This window comes from Dermacentor andersoni, chromosome 2 (genome assembly GCF_023375885.2).
Source record: "Dermacentor andersoni chromosome 2, qqDerAnde1_hic_scaffold, whole genome shotgun sequence".
Taxonomy (NCBI): domain Eukaryota; kingdom Metazoa; phylum Arthropoda; class Arachnida; order Ixodida; family Ixodidae; genus Dermacentor; species Dermacentor andersoni.
The window spans coordinates 209,338,490-209,350,722 of record NC_092815.1 but is presented as its reverse complement, the minus strand read 5'-3'; the positions used below and the strand labels follow the sequence as shown (position 1 = coordinate 209,350,722).

At 45.7% G+C, this 12,233-nt stretch overlaps 2 pseudogenes; one reads left to right on the top strand and one right to left on the bottom strand.

Annotated features, from left to right (window-relative positions):
* The first annotated feature begins 217 nt into the window (after window positions 1-217).
* LOC126540182 (periodic tryptophan protein 2 homolog) lies at window positions 218-9,591 on the top strand (annotated as a pseudogene).
* A 1,404-nt stretch (window positions 9,592-10,995) lies between these two features.
* Window positions 10,996-11,202, bottom strand: LOC126541042 (U2 spliceosomal RNA; annotated as a pseudogene).
* Window positions 11,203-12,233: the final 1,031 nt, after the last annotated feature.

Genomic DNA, 12,233 nt, shown 5'->3' with positions numbered 1-12,233 from the left:
CATCACCTTTGCATCACATAGTGGCACAGCATGCAACCGCGACGCTGGTGACACATCTTAGTGATCGTGCCTACTAGTAGTAACAAGGCGGCGCCCACATTGCAAAGCTCGTTGCGTCTATGGCGTACAATTATAGTGCGATGAAACCCGTGTGTATTTCTCTGACGTCTGTGTACCGTGCTTATATTCCGTACCGAGAAAAACACCCGTTGTGACAATGAAGTTCGCGTTCAAGTTTTCCAACCTGGTCGGCACGGTGTACCGCAAGGGGAACCTGCTGTTCACGCCGGATGGAAACACCGTTGTAGCGCCGCTCGGCAACCGACTCTCGCTCTTCGAACTGCGCAGCAACAAATCGTAAACGCTGCCTATCGAGAGCCGCTACAACTTTACCGCCACTGACATGACATCACGCCCTCAGGTTTCCTCTTTATCGCCATCAACGAAACCAGCGAAGCACTGCTATGCAGCCTCGTGTCGCGGACTGTCATCCACCGACATCACTTCCGCAAGGCCGTTTTGACGGTGAAGTTCAGTCCCGATGGCAAATACTTCGCTGTCGCCAAGGACAACTCTGTCTTCGTGTACCGCACGCCCTGCTACGCCAGGCGCGATTTCATGCTGTTTGCGCTGGAGCTAGTGCTAAGTACGGCCTACAATGCGGTCACGTGCGTTGAGTGGTCCTCCGATTCATGCCTTTTTGCTATCGGCAGCAAAGACATCTCGGTTCGGGTGACGGCGCTTCACAAGATGAAGAACTTCGACATCAACACCTTGTCCAGGAACCAGCCACAGCTCCAACTGCTTCTTCGACACAAAACTCCGCAGATGTCTTTACGTTCAGCCGAAACGGACAGCTTTGCGTTTGGGAGGCGTCTTGCGACTTGTCGGGATTCGTGATCGCAGACGGCGCGGCTTCGTCGTTGTCGAGCAGACGACGGTGTGTTGCGACGTCAGAGCAAGAGGATGGTGACGCTGAGGACAAGACAGGTGACGTCATACCCGACGATGACGCCGGAGGTGACGTTGAGGTGGAGAGGGTTCGGTACCACCGAACAGGGAAACACTTCCTAAAGGATGCGCTTAAGGTGGAAGGAGGACATCACATAAACATGTCGGCAGCTTGCTACCATGGCGGAAATCATATGCTGGTCACCGCCTTTTCCAATGGATCATGCCTCCTGCAAGAGATGCCCGACTACAACCTGATCCAGTGCCTGAATGTTTCGGACCACGAAGTCACAGCAGCATGCTTCAACCTACGGGTGACTGGATTGCGCTGTGAAGTGGGCGGCTTGGATAGTTGGTCGTCTGGTAGTGGCAGTCGGAGTCGTTTGTCCTCAAGCAGCAGGGGCATGCCAACAACATGGCTTGCCTCGCATACTCTCCAGACAGTGCAAATCTTGTGACTGGAGGAGATGATGGCAAGGTCTGTTGTCTTCTCTAGAGTCAATTCATCATCATTATTACGGCACTACTTTGTTTCGCTTGGTAGTGATAGCAGTCGAGACATCGTTTCCATGTTAAACCTAACCGCTCATGACTTAGCAATGTCAAAGATTGGGCTACTGTTCTGCGTGATTCAGAGTACAACAGCGCAACTTCTTGAACAAGAACAGAACCAAAGAACACAGACAAGGACTTGAACGTCAGCACTTGCCTGTGGTACTTTGGTTTTGTCCTCATTCCAAAGTCGCGCTGTTATACTTTGAATCATGCACATGACCACAGCCATGTTGTGACATCATTCTTAGTATTTTCCATGTGTATGTTACAAAGCAGTATCCGGAAAGCCCTTGACAACCAATACATCGAAGTTCAATGTCCTTCACTCTCGCGTGAAGATTATAATCATCATTGACTGATCTAAACTCATAGTATTCTTGTTGCAGATGTCAAATTCCGTTATCTCAGAAGGCAGTTGAAACTTTGGCATCTTCATCAAGTCAACTCATTCAATGCCCTTTTTTAAACACAACATTAAAAAAATAATGTTAGCCGAACATCCTTCTCATTTGTCATAAACACATTTCAATAATTATACATTTTTTTTACATTACTTTTATTACTGCATTGATAGGCTTCATATTTTTGTAAAGCACATTTTATTTTCCCTTGTTAGCAGTGTCTAGAAAAGCATATTTTTGTACAATACTAGACATTCCCGTTTGTGAGTGTTCATTGTGATATTATTGCATAGCGCTGTTTTAATGCATATCTGATTGTTTACTATTTTTATAACTTGTTCCCTACCGACTGTATTTCTTGATGCTTTTTCTTTTTGTTCACCCTGTTCTTGCTGCTCTGATACTCTTTATTTAGCCAAGAATGAGAGGAGGCCCCCCCCCCCCCCCTGGCAGTTTCTCACTCTGGGACCTTCTGATGCTGTATATAATATATAAGCTTGGTTTTTGCACATGCAGTAACAAACAATAAACTTCAGCTTCTGTTACATTGCAATACAGGTGAAGCTGTGGAACACAGGGAATGGTTTCTGTTTCGTCACTTTCACGAACCATGCCGCCGGAGTGGCTGCGGTGGCCTTCGCTCAGAATGGCAAAGCCATTCTCTTGGCATCTCTCGATGGCACTGTTCGCGCCTACGACCTGAAGCGGTACCGAAACTTCAAGACGCTGACGGCTCCATGGGCTGTCCAGTTCGCATCTCTGGCTGTTGACACAAGTGGCGAGGTCGTCTGTACTGGCTCACAGGTAATATCATCCATCTTCTGACTGTTGTTACTTTGATATTTGTTTAAGTTAGGTTAACCTATGCTAGAATACTAAAGGTTAGGTTAGGACAGTAGAGGCAAATAGCAATTAAATTTCGGGTAGCGTCGAATGCATAGCGTTGAATTGTGTAAATAAATAGCAGCTTCCGAATCAAATTTTACACCCTGAAGTACATACAAATAGATGCATCATGAAAAGTTTTAAAAAATGGGCATTTTTGATACTAGAACTAGAAGGAAAAGGAGACACCTAAGGACATTGTCTGGGCTTGACACCCAAGATTAGGCTACACCCGTGGCACATCCGGTATTTCAGACACCCGATTATTCAGACTTTCTGGCAGTTCATGTCAAGTCCGTATTAACGATCAGCGACTGTATTTCAAAACATATTCCCAATGGGAGGGGGGGGGGGAGGTTGCAGCGCAACCTGAACGAAGGACAAGAGGAAGTGGACGATACAAGCGCAGAATAACAAGTGGTTTATTTTTTTCCAAACAAGGGATTAAATATACAGAGAATGGGATCATGTGATGAAGAGACGCATACAAGATAGGTGTCAGCCTATCTTGCCGTTCAAAAATTTTGTCGGCTAACCAGGCTAACCAAATATTCGCCACAACCTTAAAGTCTTATTGATGTTCTCTGCCTGCTAAACAAAGAAAAGTAAGGCCCCATAAAGTTGAAGTTATAAAAACCGGAAATTTTTTTTTAGATAAGCGGAGTTCTTAGATAAGCAAATTCACAAAAATGTAAGCCCATGGTCGCGGGTGGACCACCTAGAGCCATTCCAAACAGGCACTAGTAGCCACTAAATTTCTCGCAGAAGATCAGTATGAGAGGAGCAGTAATTTTGGTAGATCACTTTTGCGAGATATGCGACTCAACATCCGGTAAATTGGGCACATGCGGGCAACAGTGATGAGGGCAACGTTGAACTCCAACATCAGAGATTTGCACTGCTTATAAGCACCATCCTCGCACAATTCATGCAGCATTCACTAAATCCACAGTGAAGCATCACAACTTAATAAGGCGTAGCGTGCGGATCCAGAAACCTAGAAACACAAGAGCACAGCGAATAAGCAAACTGACGACGCTTCGTCAGGGGCCAGAGTGGTGCTCCACCCGCATTACCAATGATATCGCAGCCAGCCGTGAATGGTGAATGAATAGAGTGGCATAGAATCAAACGGAATTTGCTAAAAACTTCCGGTCCTGTCACTTTTTGGTGATATCGCAGCCGCACACAAAGTATGAAAACATTTGGGCAGTGACATTTTCTTGACATTTTCGCAGTTGAGATATCCACACTACGGCGTGCAATCATTTCGAGATCAGAGGTTAAAAGTACATAGAGTTGACACCAAGCCAGGAGAAAATTTTCACTTAACTGATATTTCGAGATCTCGGTTCGAGTTAACAAGATTTTACTGTATTGCAAATTATCGGAAGGTAAACCGTGATCAAAGTTTTCAGAGGAATGCAAAAACAAAATCAATAATTCGTTTCATTTTCGGCTCCATGCCAGAAGCCTACATGGCAGTCTGTGAGCTTTTCTTGTCTATCATTTAGGAGTTTCCAACAGTCTTGTCATGTAACATTTTAACTTTTATGCTACGACCAGTGAGGTTTTTCTTGCAACAGGTCCTTTTACGTGTATCTATGATGCACAAGTCTTTCAGCAGCTTTCTCATTTCTTTCTTTCTTTTGCTGAACTACCCATATTTTGGCGGCGATCATCTATATAGCACGTTGCTAAAGCTCCATTTCATACAGCAGCCATTTATTCTTGGAAAACGTGTTTGCAAATTGGCTCTTAAAAGCTTGAGAGGCTTTTTGTGTATTTCTTTAATGACAGTTAGTGTCTAAAATGACCCTCTGTTCCTCATGGTCAGCTTTCCTTTCTTAGATTTTCTTAGTATCCAATTACACACAAATAAATATTCCAGCTGTAAATAAATATGTGTGTCTGCATTTTACTATATGATATTCTATACTTAATATTTGTATTTAAGTCGCATTCTAGAAATTTGACCATTACCCATCTTTATCTACAAGTGTGAATTAAAAGAAAAAGGTCCAGCCACTCCTGAAGATAGCACATGATGCCTTCTACGGACAACATATTGGAAATTGTCCGGCATATACTGGCTGCCACAGCATCCCCGCATGGCTTTTTGAACCAACAATACGTCCAACTCGGCGAATTTCCGGCATTAGTTGCCAATGGTATAACCAATCAATCTTTCTAATACAAGTCGCAGCAGCTTGGCCTAGTAGTCGGGCCAGTTGGTGCTTACTGTGAGACATAATTGTCACTAAAAGGACGTCGATTTGACTGCAGTTATGTCTTCTGGCAGTAAATATATGTACTGCGAAGCCAGCGCTTGACTTTGACACTCATTCTCTGATGGTTTTGGCTCAATTTTTTACAGGACACTTTTGAAGTGTTTGTGTGGGCGCTCCAGTTGACGTCCTAGCGGGGCACGAGAGCTGTGTCTCCGGTCTCGCGTTTGGTCCTGGAATGGAGTCTGTCCTGGTCAGTTCTTCCTGGGACAAGACATGTCGTGTCTGGAACCTGTTTGCAGAGAAAGGTGGTGGTTGAGATGCCATTCCACTGACAGCGGATGCGCTGACCGTTGAGTTTCAGCCCAATGGATGTCAGTTTCCGTGGCGACCCTGGATGGCGCCATTGTCTTCTTCGAGCCACAGGGAAGCAGTTAAGTGGTATGCATTGAAGGTACTGCCAGAAACAACCCTTATAACTTTATTGGCTGCTGGTACTAGTTGGTGCCCCAGATGCTCAACCTTTCTGGCAGCTTCTCTTTGTTAAACGCCTTTTGAAATGCCATGGAAGTAAAAGCGGGCTGTTTCTGATTGAAAATTACCTTTTCCAGTGAGGTAGACATCTGAGCCACTGAAGTTATACTTATGCATGACAAATAGCGCAAAACCTGAACAGACAATAAAAAGGCACTTGGCTGTCCCATTGCATCTTTTCATTGTATGTTTCAGTTTGTGCTATCTATCATCACTAACTACCTTACTGGTCAAGAAACTCACCATACAGGTCATGGCTTGCTGGCAGGCTACCAGGCTTTTATTAATCATGGTGAACAACCAACAGCACACAAAGAACCTTGGGTTGTGCCTTTATTGTGAGCTAGTCACTGAAAAGATAGGCAACAGCGTCGAATGTCAGTCCTACTTAGCAATCCGAGAAAGGAAAACAGATATAAATGCCATTTCACACCACAAATTTAAGGAGTATTTCATTACCTACGTGACTATGACGAAAAATAAATGTGTCATAGTTATGTCCCTTTTCTTTGTTCATTGTTTATATATAAAAAAAAATGTTGTTTGTGTTTCTGTGCAACATGTGGTTTTATGAAATCATTTTTTTTAACCATGAACTATCGATATGTCATTCTGTTAGAAAGGAACTGTGTATTTTGAGAATATTCTGAGCATTTTCTTGGTTGAGATGTCGATATGTACACCTTAAAACGGTGTCCATCAGTGTATTGGTTCACATGTGAATAATTGATTCACAATGTCTGCTGCCAAATACAGTAGAGGCAGGGGCCTTTGTAAAGCTTCTGGAACAGCAGCTTCCTGCCCTTGTTCCTGGCGTTTTTACTGTTCTTCTTGTAAAGAATGAATGAATAATTGACAAAGTTTAACGAGCAGGCGATATGCATTTACATCATTTTCAGAAATGCACAATATATGTATACAATACATTGGCCTTGTGAAAATGAGAAAAATGGCACTTGCTCACAGATATATGTAATTATGTGTTATGTGTTCTTGCAGAAATAAGAGTAGCTGAAAGTCGACTCTCCTCCTCTACGTGACTGTCTCGTCAAACATGACCCATTGTTGTTTCATTTTGTCTCAGTTGCTCACGATAGCTTGTAAAGTTGTTTCCTTGAGTCACATGACTTCCGTCCTTGGAAATACAAGAGAAAATGTTTAAGATGCATCTGTAACTCGCAAGCTTTTGCTATACAGTCAAAACCTGCAATAACGAAATCCCACAACAACAAAATTCTCGCTACAATGAAATATCTTCATATCCCTGGCGAACGCACATAGGATTCAGTGTATTTCATACCTTTCGACGACGAGATGTCGCTGTACTACAATCCTGCATCAACTAAATTATGCAGAATGTAACCCCACATATTACTTACTCACTTAGGGCTAGTAGGTTCCAAAATGTGCTCAAATGCGATTGATTTGCACTAAAATTGTGCAAAATACCACCACATTACACTTGAGTGGGCGCCGCCATTTCGTTTACAAAAACAACCAAGCGCTGGAAGCAATCGCGTGCGCTGGAAACACGTCATTAAGACCATCTTGTTTGTTGATCGCCCGTTTAAAGCGGCATGCATGTTGCTACCAACATGTGACAACGGTTTTCGCACACCTAGCACAATGTGTAATGTGCGCCTCGGCGAGAAAAATGCAGCGCGAACAAGGAAATCCACATCCCAACGACATGCAATTGTTTATGGCGCTTGAGATGGTGGTTGAAGCATCGAATGCCACGCATTGGGTAGTAATTGAGCGATCGTCCAAGCATACGGATGCTTTGCTTCAGGAACGCTGGTTTTGGTGCCACCCGACAGGCATCGTTTGTGGATTTGGCGCCAGACGTAGATTTGCGCAAAGGGGCTATAATCTCGACCCATTGCCTTCAGGTATACGAGATGTTCACTTTTGCGCTCGGCGCCGGACACGTCGGCACCTAGGACCGACAGCGTGTGCAGGAGAAATGCTACTGCATGCGTGGAGCACTGTTGCTCTGCGTCCGGGGTTGAGAATCTCGCAAAAGTGATCGTATCTCCGAAAGCAAGTGATCGAGAATACTGCTCCACACAGTGATGCCACAACTGATTGACGCATGCATCGCACTTTGTACTGTCGGCAAGGCGGCTCTTTATTCTAGAGCAAAGCTTGCCAAAGTAGGCTAACGGAATTTTTACAGTAAAATTCTGTTCTGTGGCGCATTACCTATCTGTGCTGTGTGATTTCGCAACAACGAAATTCTCAATCAAGCTAACTTTTTTGCGTTCCCCACCAATTTCGTTATCGCGAGGTTCAACTGTATCAGCAGGTGTGTGCCAGTTAGAACCATTTAAAAAGCCCCTCACTAGGTTTGGGCATTGCAAGCAGACAAGCGCGGATCACAGATCATGCGGCGGAAATAGTTTCTGCAAGATATAAAGCAGCTATGTGATGTGGCACAAAAACAAAATTTCAAACAGAAGCCTGCACGCCCTTCTTCTCGAGGGAGCCTCGCTTCCAGTGAGAGAGTCAAGGTCACACACACAAATGTGTCTATGTAAGACCCGCTGCCTGCAGTGTCGCCAGTAATGGCGCGTGACTTCGGTAAATCATCCAATGTAGAATGCGCAGTACCGCCACTGAGAATGCGCAGCACTGTAGAAAAAGAAACAGAAGCAAAATAAAATAAAAGAGGCGGGGTTTGCAATGTAAATGTGACGCTGTCCCTTGGCTCTGGTATGGGAGAAGGCAGGGAAAAAAAGTCACTTGCAGAAGCTGATCGATAAAAAAGAGGGTGTCTACGTTTGCAGTGAAACTTGCCTCCTGGCAGCATGGCAACACATTTAGGTTTCTCTTATCCCTTCTAATACAATCAACCAGTTTGAAAAATGTTTGCAGTAAGACGCTCCCTAGATGGTGCCCTACAACTTCTAGTGTATAACCAGAATTTGAGATTGGGTATGGTGAGAGGCTTCTTGGCTACAACGCTTGCTTGAGTCATCAGTTCACTTCTTTTTCTACTGTGCATTGCTGGTCTCAGCAACTATGGCAAATCTCCTTGCGTCTCTGCAGGCAGACGTGACTTGACAAGCGGTCGGCGAGACACGGTCATCATCACAGCCAAGAGGCTGGCGCAGACACAGGCATTCACCACCCTCTGTTACTCGGCTGATGGCGAGCGCATTCTCGCAGCAGGCCGTTCCAAGTTCGTGTGCATCTACCATGTCCACGAGCAGCTCTTGCTCAAGAAGTTCGAGGTGACGTGCAATCATTCGCTCAACGCCGTCGACGACTTCATCAGCCGCCGGAAGATCACAGAGTTTGGCAACATGGCGCTCGTCGAAGAGCGTGCTGCCTCAGAGGAAACCGCTCTTTCTTTGCCTGGCGTCAAGAAGGGTGCCCTTTCAAGCAGGAGCTTCGAGTCCGAAGTGAGAGTCAGTGCGGTGACTTTCTCACCGACGGGCCGGGCGTGGGCCGCCGCAACCACCGAGGGGGTGTTCATTTACTCCCTTGACAACGCCCTGGTGTTTGACCCTTTCGAACTGGAGCAGGACGTGACGCCAGCAACTATACGGGCAGTGGCGCGAGAGAAGGACTACGTCCGGGCTGTTGTGGTGGCACTTCCACTCAACGAAGATGAGTTGACTACGGAGGTCATCGACGGCATTCCCGTTGGACAGGTTGACTTCGTGAGCCAGTCGCTGCCGCAGGTTTACGTTGCGAAACTACTCAACTTCGTGGGTGCAAAACTGGAGCTCACCACGCACGTGCACTTCTACGTCACGTGGGTCGTGACGCTGCTGAAAGGTCACGGCGAGGTTTTGAAGGAGAGGTCACGGAGCATCATGGCAACATTGAGGACAGTGACGAAGAATGAGGGGCTGAGGCATACAGAGCTGTCGGAGGTTTGCGATCACAAGTACCTGCTGAGTTACATTGAGACACTCCGCAAGTTCAAGGAGAAAGAGGGGAAAGATGAAGGGATGTCCGAAGGAGGCAGTGAGGACGATGATCTCGGTTCTGAAATAGACAGTGCAGACGAACTGCTGGTGTTGTGATTGGAGCTGTGGAAGAAAGGTCATTTCTTGTAAATAAATGTTTCATGATCACAGCATTAACGACTATTGTTGCAGTGGTGCCACGTGGGCATTTGAGAGCTTTAAATCAATAACATGTTGACTTAATGATGGAATGGCATTGTTACATGGGCAGCTTTCACCACTGTCAAGTCAATAACTAGTATGCCTAGTTGATGGAGTTTCATGCACCTGTATAAAAATCTTGCAATCCTTAGAGCAGACGGCACGGGTACCATCAGCAATGTGTTTACATTATTGCAACATTGAGTTCACAGTAAAATGATAGCCAGAAGCTATGTTCCTTATAAAAGTGACTTATTCGCTTGCACCTACAATGAATTTTAAACTCAAGCCAGGATAGAAACACTTCAGCCAGCAGCCCATCATTGCCAGAGCGCTCAAAACAAAACTGACTACAGTCTGTAAATCATAAAAGAATCTGATGATAACGTAAATTAAAATAATAAACTATTTTAAATGTTTAGAAACTACAGCAATGAAAATGTACTGTTTAAAAAGATGTTTAGATAACTTTCAAGACTGAACACTTTCAAAGATGCAGAACCTTGCGATGGAAGCATCGCAAGCGCTTGGTGTCAAATTATTGTCCATTTGGTTTGCTATGTAGCAGCGATGCCTCTGTTACGAACATTATAAGTATCATGTTCAACTAATCGGACATTTATTAACCTTAGTGAGCGAAAATTCATGAAAGAGCTATCGACATCTGGTCGTTTGCAAAATTGGCTTACTTGTGGTGCAAGAAACTTGCAGTGAGATATTTTAAGCTAAGTGCAAGCTTATATATTTGGTCGATTTCTTCAACTATTGGAACTAAATGTGGGCTTTTTGCAAGTGCAACTGGACTTTATTTAGAGTTCTAAACATTTTCTTAAATTTTGCTTTTGTTTTTCTTGCACCAGAAGGTATCACAGAGGAGAACGGCTGAGAGAAATGCATTGTGGATGTATATTCTTTCTTCTGTAGGGCTAACATTTGGAAGCTGACGAAAGGATTTTGCAAAATTATGCAAAAACCACAATCTGACAACGAGGCTCACCATAGTAGCGGACTAGGAATCAATGTTGACGACCTGGGGGTTCTTTACGTGTACCCAATCAACACTGTAGACGAGTTTTCGGATACCACAACCATAGGAATGCGGTCATCGCGACCTGGCGCTTAGCAACATTGTGGAATGGTAGTGATTTGGAGCAACACCACCTATAATGGATAGCAAGCCCGGTTTTCATGACGTCGTGCTACTTGCCCGAATGTTTTCCCATTGCGAAGCGCAGCGCGACGACAGCAGCGGGGTAATAGTCAGCACGGCTGCGTATTTCGTGCGCCCATCCAAGATCCGAATTCTAATTTTGGATTTCGCAAACGTGGGCCGTGCCCGGTGGTAGTGCAGTGCCGGGTCGACCCGTAGCGCCGCAGGAGCAAGCCCCCGCACACGGCGCCCCCTTACAAAAATGCGTTTAATATCGAAAGAGCCATACAGGGCCCTATCAGATATTAAGCTGATAAGAACAGACACTGTTTAGGAAAAGTTTATTTACACTGTTTACAAGACAGCATAAAAGCAATCGTACATTCAACACTATGTACAAAGGCAACACAGAAGTATACAATGTGAAACAGACACTTTACATGTATTATTATGAGGAACATTGTGTATAAATGAAATTGGAAATAGTAACTCTGAAGTTTCAATTGAAGTGGCATATTTATCGCCACTCCGGACGGAAGACTAGATGCACTCGGCCGTTCTGAACACAAACAAACGGGCACGAACAGTGGCGGAGAAACTCCTGTTCCCCGAGGAAGAAAAGCTCATCCGAGAGGAAAGCGAACACCTCTCGCCTCAAGCGGTCAATTATGGGCCACATTGCTCGACGGCGACAGTTACCTGCCACTGCTGCACAGCGATTACGCCAAAGGCTGAACAGGGCTACCACCAGCAGAAGGCCCGCGAAGCGCCCGCGCGGAAACCTTCCGCTCGATACAAATTCCCGGACGCCCTGGCCTCGAAACCCCCCATGGACGGCGCGCCAAAATACACGTGCGACAACGCACTCGAATGTTGCGTGTCCGTTTTTCTCCATCGACGTGCAGTTGGGACATGTGGAGACACGCACCAAGTCCCAGCGCTCTAGCCTGTCCCGGGTTGGGAGCAGTCCCCAGCCGAGTCTCCAAATAAAATCGCGAAGGTGGCCAGGCAGCGTAGCCGTGGCAATGCACTTCCATTGAAAACGATGGGCTATGGGACGCCGGTCAGGGGGCACCAAAGGAAGCAGGACAGCACCCATTATTTCTAAGACCCTGTCATAGCAGAGGTCGACGTACGGACACGTGGCTGACACATGTCTGCGGAAGGCTACGCTTGTCCTGTATGCACTGCAGGTGAATCCGCCGACTGCTGTTCACGATTCACGGGGCTCGCGGGAAGTAAAACTCGTAATGAAGCACCAAGGAAGTACCTTGCAAGTGTCTGCGCGGGGGTGCCATCATTGGCCAGGGTCCGCATTAGAGTGCGCAGTAATAGTATGGAGGCTATTACTGAAACATTCGGAAAGGAGAAACCGCCGTGGTCGCGACGCTGGGTTAACACCGATTGT